At 39.5% G+C, this 12,079-nt stretch overlaps 1 protein-coding gene across 1 annotated transcript in view; it reads left to right on the forward strand.

Moving 5' to 3' along the window:
* The first annotated feature begins 3,128 nt into the window (after nt 1–3,128).
* The window catches only part of LOC109032737 (sodium-coupled monocarboxylate transporter 2), a 29,670-nt gene continuing 20,719 nt past the window's right edge, over nt 3,129–12,079 (forward strand). The window contains exon 1 of the mRNA XM_019045015.2: nt 3,129–3,937. The gene's annotated coding sequence lies outside the window, so the exon portion shown is untranslated. The remainder of the gene's footprint in view (nt 3,938–12,079) is intronic.

Consider the following 12,079-nt stretch of genomic DNA (forward strand, 5'->3'; position numbering starts at 1 on the left):
AAAAATTTCAATCAGAGCCATTGGATGATTTTATTTCTACAAAAAGTCGAAGGAGGGAGTTGCAACGTCGTAATCAAAAATACATTTTTTTTACTTTAATAATGGAGGTACCTTTTTAATTGATTCCAATCGTCAACCGCCACAAACTTTTAATTTTTTTTTTTTTTTTTAATTTTTTTTATTGAGTATTACATATCCATAACACATAATACAGTAAGATGCGCCGACTCTTTACAATTTGACTATATTTTGCAATTTGGAACTATAAATTCTAGCCCGGTTTAAAAACAACGTATGAGCCATTAGTTTCCCTATGCACATAAGTGTTTTTCCAGAAGAGCCAGAGTTTATAGTTCCAAATTGCAAAATGCAGTCCAATTCGTCTTTTAGCATTTGTTCGTAAGATTACGAGTACAAGGTCGAGAGGGCACTTTTGTGTGGAAAAGTTACAATGATGGAATACGTAAATGGCAAATTACAGAGATTGAAATTAAATAGATTACCAGGTAAACATGATTTGAGGACTTAATTTGGATCTGATCGCAGCCGATGATTTAATACCGCATTTTAATAAATTCTATCGCGTCCTCTAATTTACACATAATTTCCACCAACTTTGAGGGTGCATCTGGCTACAGCCGTCTTGTCTTGTGGTCAATCTGTCTTTTTTTAGTATCGCCGATTCGTGCTAGTTTAGCAGGTGTCTCGATTACTGCATGAAGAATCAGAGACAGCGACTGGAAATGCATGCCGAGAGAACGTACAGGTGTCGCCGTGCGATGTTGATTCGAGATTTAGTTGCTGATTGCACCGTGAATTTTACCTGCTATTAGACAACGTAATGAAACACATTCAATATGTTTTTAAAATTTCACATAAAAAAAAAAAAAAAAAAAAAAAAAAAAAAAAAAAAAAAAAACTCCTCTCCCTATCAACCCTCTGGCAATGCAGCCAAAGAGTGCAACAGATGGTTAAGTTGAAAACTTTGCAATAAGCACCCTTCCCTTACACAGTTAGAAAATATTGGAATCACATGAATTCCGGAGCATATATACATAACTGACAAGTAACTTAAGTGATATGAAGGTGGTGTAAAATCATCGGACGGATTTCACACCGTATTATAGCATTTCACGATAATAATAGATTCCACTCCACATTATACAACCCGGTGAGATGAAATTTTTATCGGCAAAGGCCTTTGGAACCACGATCTCACCTTGGAGCGCCTGCATTTCTCCGTGACACTGCACGCACTGTCACGCAGTTAGTTTAGTTGCCTATCCGACCCAAGCTCAACTTGGGTCTCTGATTTCGATACACGCACATGCGAGTTTATCAATTGCTACCATGTATTTATTGCGATAAAAACGACTATTTCAATTCATGGCATAGTGAGTAGTACTCTCATCTTGATGTTGCATTTCTAAATATTCATTTTTTTCTATTTGTCACTGATAGTTAGCGAGCTACCAGTGACTGCTATGATTCCGACAAATACAGACTACCAAGTGAAATACAATCCAGATCCTCTCAAAGACTTCCAACAGTCGCCAATTTTGGTCTTTAGGTAATGTTATAGTTAAAGCGGCAGGGCCTTCAGACGATGCCAAATTTCCTCTGATAAAATAATAATCTTCAGGGAAACTCGTGAATATTTTCCTTCGAATTTGTTCAAGAATTTGTTCGGTAATCAGATCTAAATTACCTGGAAATTTTAAGAGAAAATATCGAAAACTCTCCTCAAAAATTGAAATTTTATGTGAGGAAATTCGGCAACTCTCGAAAGTTCATACGGCGCTCTTTCTCAGCACGGCCGCACAATGGATCCGAGCCAATCAGAGAGATCGGACATGACATTTTTGACTAAAACTGCAAATTTTGATGTTCAATTCGTCACATTTTACATGTTAAGGGGTGTTGGCAGAGGGAAATTTCACGAGGAAACCAATGAAACCACTTTTAGAACCTGAAATTTTTGTAAAAATGGAGTTATAAGCGTTTAAAGTTTCCAAATTTTGTTCGACCTCTCCTATTGACTCGATCCACTGATTGTGAGAGCCGTCCTCTCCGTCGCGCATCCATCGGACACAGCCATCCTGCCGTGCTAAGGAAGAACGTCGTATGAACCTTTAGGCGTTGTCAAATTGCCCTAGATGAAATTTGAATTTCCTAGTGAATTTATGAATGTTTCTCTTCCAAGTTTTCTGAAAATTTACTGCGCAATTTTACCTGAATATCCTGAAAATTTCAAGGAAAAATGTTCATTTCTTTCCTCAAGAATCATCATTTTACCGGAGGAAATGTGTCTCTCGAATGTTCATACGGCGTTTTTCCTTAGCAGCACGGCTGCATCGGTCCGACCCCAGCCTCATCACACGGCGCACAGTGGACCGAGTCAATTAGAGAGGTCGGACATAAAATTTTTAACTTAAAATGCAAAATATGATGTTTCATTCGTCACATTTTAAAGTTTTAGGGGTACTTCTAAAGGAGAATTTCGCGAGGAAACCAATGAAACCACTTTTAGAACCTTAAACGTTTGTATAAACGGAGTTATAGGCTTTCAAAGTTTCCAAATTTTGTCCGACCTTTCACTGAAAAAAAATTCTCGGCGTTTTTACCACGGTCCGTTGGTACCTTTATCATCTCACTTTTTTTACCAACCATTGGTAATTTTACAAAGACAGACCGGTAAGCTTACCTAAAAACCGGTATTTTTACTGCTTTTTTCAGATACGAATACCACTTTTATTGGTAATCAATTCCCGGTAACTTTGTCATTTTATCTCGGTAATTCTACCGCAGTCGATAAAAAATATTGGCGTTTTTACCAAGGTCCAATAAAATTACCAAGGAAGTTCAAAAATTTTACCGAGATTTCTAGGTAAAATTACCAATTCCATAAATGGTAATTTTACCAAAAAAAAAACTGGGATCAAATAGAACCCTGAATTCTTGGTAATTTTACCCTTTTCTTAGTAAATACACCGAGATATTTTTTTCAGTGTTCCTGTAGACTCGGTCCAGTGTGCGGCGGCGCGGCGCAGGTGAGGCGTTATTTTCGGTAGCGACAACTAACGAACCGTCACGGGTATCATCGGCGCGGGATTGATAACGCGTCATTAAATCGGCGGCGGTCACCGGCGGCCGCTCAGAAGCGCCACGCTCGCCATCCTCAACTCAACGCGTTACCGCGTTACGCAACCCGGTGTCTTCGGCTTCGACTCCTCGATCCCCTTTCGTTCCCGCCATCGGGGACCATCCTCGCCCACCCGCGCCAGCTCCTGCTCTTCGCCATCGCGAACTTGATCGTGACATCCGCGGAACCGCCGGACAGGACGCGGCACGCGGGAAGTTGATGAACGGAACGCACTCGTCGGATTTTGGAATGCGGCCTTTTGGAAGTTCACCTTCGGTCGGGAAGTGCTCGTGGATTTCGGCACTCGAGCGAATCCCAAATCCTTGATCGGTTCTCTTTCTCTCGCGGCTTTGGTTCGCTTTAAAGTTTTGAAAAATTTTCGTTTGAACGAACCCTGCAACATTGACCGGTTTCTTATCTTGGGGCACTTTGGATTTATTGTTTTTTCTTCGATTTTCGAGAGAGTTCGCGTTTTAACCAATCCTCCAGCCTTTTGGTTTTATCTCTTTTGGCGCCTCCGTTCGTTTTAAATTTTCGAGAAACTTTTTCGTATGTGTCACCGACAGTGAAGTGATTCTTAGATCCCCGTGTTGAAATTCCAAGGTTATTCGCTCAAATTGTGTTTTTTGCCAACCTGGCTCTATTGAAGTTTCAGTGTTATTTATTTCGGTAACCGTACTCTGTGTTTCTGAGCCGCGGGTCATTTCATAGCACATACCTATTACATTTACGTCGTGAATCGGTGAGATTTTTTTTTGTGAAGATACGAATCCCACTTTCTGTGATAAATTTCCGGTGAGTAAAAGATAGTTTTGAACATTTTTCGGTTTTCAAAAGTCCTCTAGGCAGAGGCTTGGAGGTATTTTATGTTGAAAAGGGGATTAAAAAATATGTACATGAGGGGTACCGGTACAGGCGAGAGCAAAAGTCAGTTCCGTCCCAGAATCCCGAGGTTTCACAACAGGTTACAGTGAAAAACGAAGACGTTTGTGTTTGGGCGATACTTTCGTTTTTTAGTCTTAAAAATGGAAGCTCAATTTTGAGTCCTGATGCGAACATCGACGAAAAGCTCCTATGATAGTTTTGTGTCCCGCATGCTGAGTCCATAGGCATACCAGTTGATGAGTTTTGAATATGTTGTTGCTGACCGAGTACACAGTTTTCTCAAATTCATTTATTCGTCAAGTCGGCGTCCTGATACAAGTAGTAAACGAGCATCCAAAGAATTTGTCATTTTTAGATGACGACGCATCTTTTGGCGGCACTCACATTTTTTGACCTCAAAACCGAAGCCCAAATTCGGATCCGGACGCCGAAGGCCAATATCGGCTGCAATTCGCGTTTATTCAGTGATCAACACTCGATGCATATTTTCTGTCTCACGTGGCCGCTAATAACGTACCCAAAGGTGTCACGGATCATCAATTGTCACCATAGAGTTCAGCATAACAGTTTGATAAGAGATAAACGCTAATTTTCGGGTCCAAGTTTGGCCCTTTTTTTCGAGGCCGTAAAATGTGAGTATCGTCCGAATCCTGGTGTTTGAAATAATATCCATAGTCAACCGCAAAATATAAAAAAACCTCGGGATTCTGGGATGGAGCCGATTTTGACCCTTGCAGATACCTCTCCTTGCCAAGTTGGGAGCAAATATTTTTAGGGGGCAGGCGTGAGGAAGAAGTAACAATAAGTCTCATAGGAGCGGTTCCTCGAAGCTACTTTTCATGAACTCCAAAATTTAAAATTTCTTAACTTTTATTTGGCGTAACAATTTCTAATGTCTTGGTTACACAACTTGTTTCACATAATATAATTATTTTTTGCCATATTTCGGCATTTTATATGTCGAGCATCACTTACTGAGGCTTTTTGGTGCAATGGTACTTTTGATGGAAAAATATAATTCAAATAAGTTTCTACATGATGGTTTTCTGATCCAAATGTCTTGATCAAACTTTCTCTGACTGTAAGGAATGTATACTTACTTCATTCGGTGCAAGTAGGTGTACCCCTATAAAACTTTCCCCTCGAAGTCACTAAAGATTTAAACATGTTCAGGATTTTTTGACAGCAGCGTTGTCAAATCAAGTAAAGTATTTCAATTGCCCAATTTCAGCATACTTGCTATCACTATTTTTGCGTGTCTCTCCTTATGGAATTGGGGAACACGCCGAATTTTTAGCGACTGAGATGTTAATTACGAGCGATAATTTCTCATTCATAATTTTTCTTTTCTTAAATTTTCAACGTGTGTTAATTTACCAAATGCGTAAGTTAATTTACACATTGGTCACAAAAAAACTTAAGATATTAAAATTAAGAAAGTAATGGAGGCTGTAATTTTCGCATGTTCATCTCCTGTGGGTTAACTTTATCGAAATAACAAACAACAGCCAAGAGCGCCAAGATTTCAGAGGTGTCATGGCTCTACCTCAAGTTCCAGGTTCTCAAAATACAAAGTATGGAAAAGGGATGGAGGCAACTGGAACTTTGCCAGCCCTCGAGTTTTTTTGTGCGGCTTCATCTCTTCTCCAGTGAAACTAATATTTTCATCGATGTTACATCCTCATCACGAGGAAACGAATAGTTCGGAAGTGTAAACACTCATGCGGCTGAAACTTAGTGGTGTCAAGTTTTCGTAAACATTCATAATAAACATTATTATGTCTAATTTCTTGTGCTAGCGCGATTCTCATAGTCAGACAAAACGTATATTTTGCCTTACAAAAATATCGACCTGAGAATGCTATTCAATAAGGATATTATCGATGTGACTAAAAAAAACAAAACAAGGCTTCTCATTTAGCGACTTTAAAAATCTTCTACCATCCTTCATCTTTTAAGTGTGAAACTATACAACAAAGTTGCGTTTTGGGCCTTTTCCGGCCCCACCTGGATTTTGCTAAATGTTTCATATTTTCAAAGTACTAGTCTTAGGTAGACTCTGTGCCAAATATTAGACCGATCGGAGCCCATGCAAGGGCGCAGCAGCGCCTCAAACCCAAAATCCTGGAATCGAAAAACAATTATTTTCGTCGACTTTTTCGACTGTTATCACTCTTCCAGCACATGATTCTTATGTATTTTTTTGCGTACTTTTCGTTTCTGGCCTTTTTAAAGGCCTCCGATAAATTTTAAGGGGCCTTATGGCCCATTGTTGCCATTTTTGGCCCATTTTTAGGGGTTTTTTTCCATTTAACACATTCAAAACTCAATTTAATCCAAAAACTGTGTACATTTTTGAAAAGTACGTAAAAAAATGAATAAAAAATGTTCAGTAAAATTTTTTCCTATGTTGCCAAATTTCCGAGAAAATTGGTCCCAAAGTGTCAAAAACGGCAAAAAATCGATAAATCGCCGCGTCTAAGGTTCAAGAAAGTGGAGTACATTTTTCATACTGTACCAGATAACAGCTCTTATCCATCCATACAACATACTAAAATATCATAGTTGTACCTGGATTCCCACGATGTGAAAATTGACCGAGATGTCGATTTTAGCGGCCTTTTTATACTTGAAGGCAGCTCTTTTGAATGTTTTTCGACCTTAGTCACCCTCTATGGGTGTGTACTATATGTATTTTTCTACGTACTTTTCATATCTGGCCATAAAAATGGCTTCCTGTGAATTTTAAAAGGCCTAACGGTCCATTGTTGCCAATTTTCACCAATTTTTAGGGGTTTTTTCAAGTTTACGTGTGTGAAACTTAATTTAATCTAGAAACCGTGTACAATTTCGGAAAGAACGTAAAAAAATACATAGGAATGTGATTTGTACCTTTTCCCTACGTTGCCAAATTTTCGAGAAAAATCGTCCTGAAGCGTCAAAAATGCCAAAAATTGGATTAATCATCACGTCGGAGGTTCCAGGAAGTGAATTATGACATTCATGTGGATCGTGGGACACTTTCTCCACGCATTTTCTGTTCTTCGGTATATTTGGCCTGTAGCAAGCATCTTGAGAACCAAGGATTATCTCGAGGTTACAGGAATAAAGAGGTGAACTGGAGTGAAGGATAAAGTAAAAGCACCTTGAGGGCCCGTTTTGTCACGTTCATCTACGCCATTACATGTTCCTTGAGATGCATTGCAATTTTCCATTTTCGATACGTTATTTGTAGTGAAAAAAAACTTGAAATTCACTTCCTGGAACCTCCGACGTGATGATTAATCCAATTTTTGGCATTTTTGACGCTTCAGGACGATTTTTCTCGAAAATTTGGCAACGTAGGGAAAAGGTACAAATCACATTCCTATGTATTTTTTTACGTTCTTTCCGAAATTGTACACGGTTTCTAGATTAAATTAAGTTTCACACACGTAAACTTGAAAAAACCCCTAAAAATTGGTGAAAATTGGCAACAATGGACCGTTAGGCCTTTTAAAATTCACAGGAAGCCATTTTTATGGCCAGATATGAAAAGTACGTAGAAAAATACATATAGTACACACCCATAGAGGGTGACTAAGGTCGAAAAACATTCAAAAGAGCTGCCTTCAAGTATAAAAAGGCCGCTAAAATCGACATCTCGGTCAATTTTCACATCGTGGGAATCCAGGTACAACTATGATATTTTAGTATGTTGTATGGATGGATAAGAGCTGTTATCTGGTACAGTATGAAAAATGTACTCCACTTTCTTGAACCTTAGACGCGGCGATTTATCGATTTTTTGCCGTTTTTGACACTTTGGGACCAATTTTCTCGGAAATTTGGCAACATAGGAAAAAATTTTACTGAACATTTTTTATTCATTTTTTTACGTACTTTTCAAAAATGTACACAGTTTTTGGATTAAATTGAGTTTTGAATGTGTTAAATGGAAAAAAACCCCTAAAAATGGGCCAAAAATGGCAACAATGGGCCATAAGGCCCCTTAAAATTTATCGGAGGCCTTTAAAAAGGCCAGAAACGAAAAGTACGCAAAAAAATACATAAGAATCATGTGCTGGAAGAGTGATAACAGTCGAAAAAGTCGACGAAAATAATTGTTTTTCGATTCCAGGATTTTGGGTTTGAGGCGCTGCTGCGCCCTTGCATGGGCTCCGTTCGGTCTAATATTTGGCACAGAGTCTACCTAAGACTAGTACTTTGAAAATATGAAACATTTAGCAAAATCCAGGTGGGGCCGGAAAAGGCCCAAAACTTTTACTGAAGTGTTAACATGGTTTCTTTCCGTTGATGTAAAGACCCATGCCGTGAAATCTGAGGGAAAACAGAGGCGGAGTTCAGACAGCAGTGGCGTTGCGTGCTTTGCGATATATCGATTGATCTGCCATTTAAACCTATAGAAAAGGATCGATAAACAGGGTATTCCCAACGAACACCTTTATAATCAATTCTTTACCATAGCTTCAAATGGGGAAATATGGATAATTGATACTCCTCGCCTCACCACTGACAGACAGTAGAATAGAGAGAGTATTTCCTCCGGCAGTATCATCGTTTTTTACCATCGCACAGTGGATCGGGTCAATCAGAGAGATCGGACATGAAATTTTTGACTAAAACTGCAAATTTTGATGTTTATTTCGTCACTTTTTAAATTTCGAGGGGTGCTATTGAAAGAAAACTTCACGAGGAAACCGATGAAAGCACTTTTAGAACCTTAAAGTTTTGTATAAACGGAGTTATGAGCATTTAAAGTTTCAGAATTTTTGTCCGACCTCTCCTATTGACTCGATCCATTGTGCATCGCTGCGACACAGGACACACAATATTGTTGATACTTATAAAAGCAGATACGAGCTTTGAAAAAATGATACTCAAAAAGAAGACTATGGACGAAAACCACATAAAAATCTCTATGGAATACTGATGTTCAATTTTAGGGGAATTTCACATGCAGCAGAACTAGGTGAATCTCATTTCCGGCAGTTTCAATTAATTTGATATCATTCCTGATTATTTTTCATTGATTTTATTCGCTAACACTGGAAAAAAAGGTCGCTTGGATCTAGAGTCCAGGCTCTTAAAAAAATTGACAGTAAAAAATACTCTTGATTCAATCGGATTTTTGCTTAAATCGAGAACCAAGCCTCTTAATTTAAGCGGATTTCTTTTTGATTCAAGCAAAAATCTGATTGAATCAAGAGTGCTTTTTCTTGTCATTGTTTTCAAGATTCTGGACTCTAGATCCAAGCGACTTTTTTCCCCAGTGAATGTAACGTTCCTCTTCATTTTTGCACCATCGGATTCTGGCGAGTATTATGTATGTTTATACGCCAGGTTTTTTCGGCATCCCTCTGTGGGATTGGGATCTCTTTCGAACGTACTTTCATTCAAATTACCTAATTACGCTGATCACAGCTGCAGAAATTCAATGCTAAGACACCCACCAAGTTTTAACCTTGTCCTTGGACGGTACCAAGATCTGCCGAGAGTATGTGCCGTAATGTATTACAATGCATTCGAAATGTTGCAATCGATTAGCGTAATTCCAGGAGCTTTTCTGTCGGACCAACTGCTGGTGGGAAGAATGGGCGGGAGTCACTCAGAAATCCAATGTTCAAATCATCCTTTTAACAAATAAAACACGACACGACTGTGTTCTGTACGTTACGCAAAGACATTAAGACGAAGCACCAGCGTCTACAAGCTTGCGGGGAAAAAAGGCCGTGCGCGAATGTGTTAGTGTGCGCACAATGAGCATTATATCTTCGACCTGGGGAATTGTGTCATTACATCGAATTTAATTTAACAAAGCCAAAAATTGCTGTGCTTTGCAAATAATGGTATCATCCTCATACATGGTTAAACTTTTTTTGGCAATGTCCGTATCCCAAAAAACTCGGCAGCGAAAGCTGAGATTTTCGGCTTGCTGCCGCGATTTGGTAAACATGCCGAAAGCTCTGCATGGTGCGTGCCGATTTTTCGACAGTAATACTGAATAGCGGCAACAGGGTGCCTATTAGCTCTGCGCTTCCCCAAATGTTCTCCTTTTTAAGTGATAGGTTGATATACTAGTCCCCAGAAGAGCTCAAACTCCTCATATCTTTACATTGTACCATGACCAATTGTAAATGTCAAGAGGTTCTTGTAGGGGTTGGATCTCTTAGCGGCCAGGGGGCATCTTCTCTAGTATGAAATATTTCGTACAAAATAGGGCCTCTATTTCTAAATCTGCACAGCTCCTTACATCTGACACAGGGCTAGATTCACCTACTTGCCGCCCATGGGCCGCCTGTATTTTGCTGCCCCCTTTTCATTCGTTTTGAAACTCGATGAAAACCATCAAGTGAACGTGCCAGCGGGGGAAGGATACATGAGACGCATTTACTCGTGTTGAACACATTTTTTGGGAAAGCCCTATCAACACGACCAGCAAAAGTTCACGGAACTTTGCGCGAAAGTTAAGTTTCGTAAACCTAACTCTGTGTGGACAAGGCCTTCCAATAATAAGAAATGAACGAAAAAATTATGAAAGAACTGACATATATCGACAGTGAAACTACCAAACCACGTATCTCATTTGCGGTGTTTAAAAATCTACGCTCACATTTTATTTTTTTGAAGTAGACCAAATCAATATCATTCCTTGAAATTTTCACGGAATTTTCTCCGCACAAAGAGGAAAAATCACAGAAATTTTCAAGACTGGATGTTAAGCAGTTTTTCATTTAAAAAATAAAGTATGACAGGAAGTCTGCGACGTCGCAAACCGAGATACGTGGTTTGGTAGTTTCACCGTCGATATGTGGATTAATGATTTTAACTTCCGCCGCCGTGCCGCGCAGACCACACCGTGTTTGGTGCAATGCGCGAAGTATTCCGACAGTCTTGTAGGCGCTATGCGTTTCACGCTGACCGCTGCTGAATGCACTGTGTTGGACGCAATGCGTGAAGTATTCACGCAGTCTTGTAGGCGCTATGCGTTTCACGCTGACCGCACTGTGTTTGGCGCAAAGCGTGAAGTATTCATGCATTGTTGTAGGCACTATCCGTTTCATGCTGACCGCAATGACCGCACTTGATGCAATGCGTGAAGTATTCGTGCAGTCTTGTAGGCGCTAATATGTGTTACATGTCGATCGCCGCGCCGAGGGCTTCTCCTTTTCATCTCAAGTCCTCGTCATCATTTCTCTGTACGTCGCGCCGTTCAAGGCCAAATTGCGTGTTTGGTTTCTCTCTTAACTCGACTAATTAAAGGTGCTGTCTCTTGTATCACTAAGAGGCGACAAAATTAGAAATTACTATACTCTCAGGAAATGAGAGATTTTGTCGCCTTCTCTCGTTTGTAATTGTTTTTCTAAATCCGAATTTCTTTTATACCTACTCTTAAAAAAATTGCAAATTTTTGCCGCCCCTTAGATTTCCGGGCCGCGGCCCATGTGGCCACCCCCTTAATCCAGCCCTGATCTGACATACATTAAGCTCCTGGAGGTTAGTGCATGCATGCTGCATTAGGGTGCGTCAAAAAAAATGAAAGTCTGAAATGTTCCGCTCCCCAGGCGGCAATCGATGACGTTTGGTAAAAAAACATGTTTGCCAAAATTTGGGCCAATTTCAATCATTTTAAATGGTGCCAAAGGTCAATTTTGTGATGAAATTATGATATTTTGGTTTAGACCTCGATTTCGTACAAAAAACTCGATTTTACGCTGAAATCGTGCGTTTACGAGAAAAATGTCGAAGAACTCGACTTGTAGAGGATAAAATTTTACACTAGGAGGACGTCTTTGTAACCGATAAAAATCAAATTGAACTAGAAAAACTCAACTCGGTATTTATTTTTTTGGTCCTCAGAATTTCCGAGGTCTTACTAAGTAGAGATTTAAAAGACTCATTTTTCACGAAAATAAGTCGAAAGAGGGTATAAATGAACTGTAGGCAAGTGTTGAGGATGCAAATGTCATCAGAACTTCCTCAGTTTCAAAAAAAGTTCCAACTATTTTGCACAATCCTCCAAAAAGTGTACGACTCGAGAAGTTGGATCGT

The sequence above is a fragment of the Bemisia tabaci genome, chromosome 5 (genome assembly GCF_918797505.1).
Source record: "Bemisia tabaci chromosome 5, PGI_BMITA_v3".
In the NCBI taxonomy this organism is placed as follows: domain Eukaryota; kingdom Metazoa; phylum Arthropoda; class Insecta; order Hemiptera; family Aleyrodidae; genus Bemisia; species Bemisia tabaci.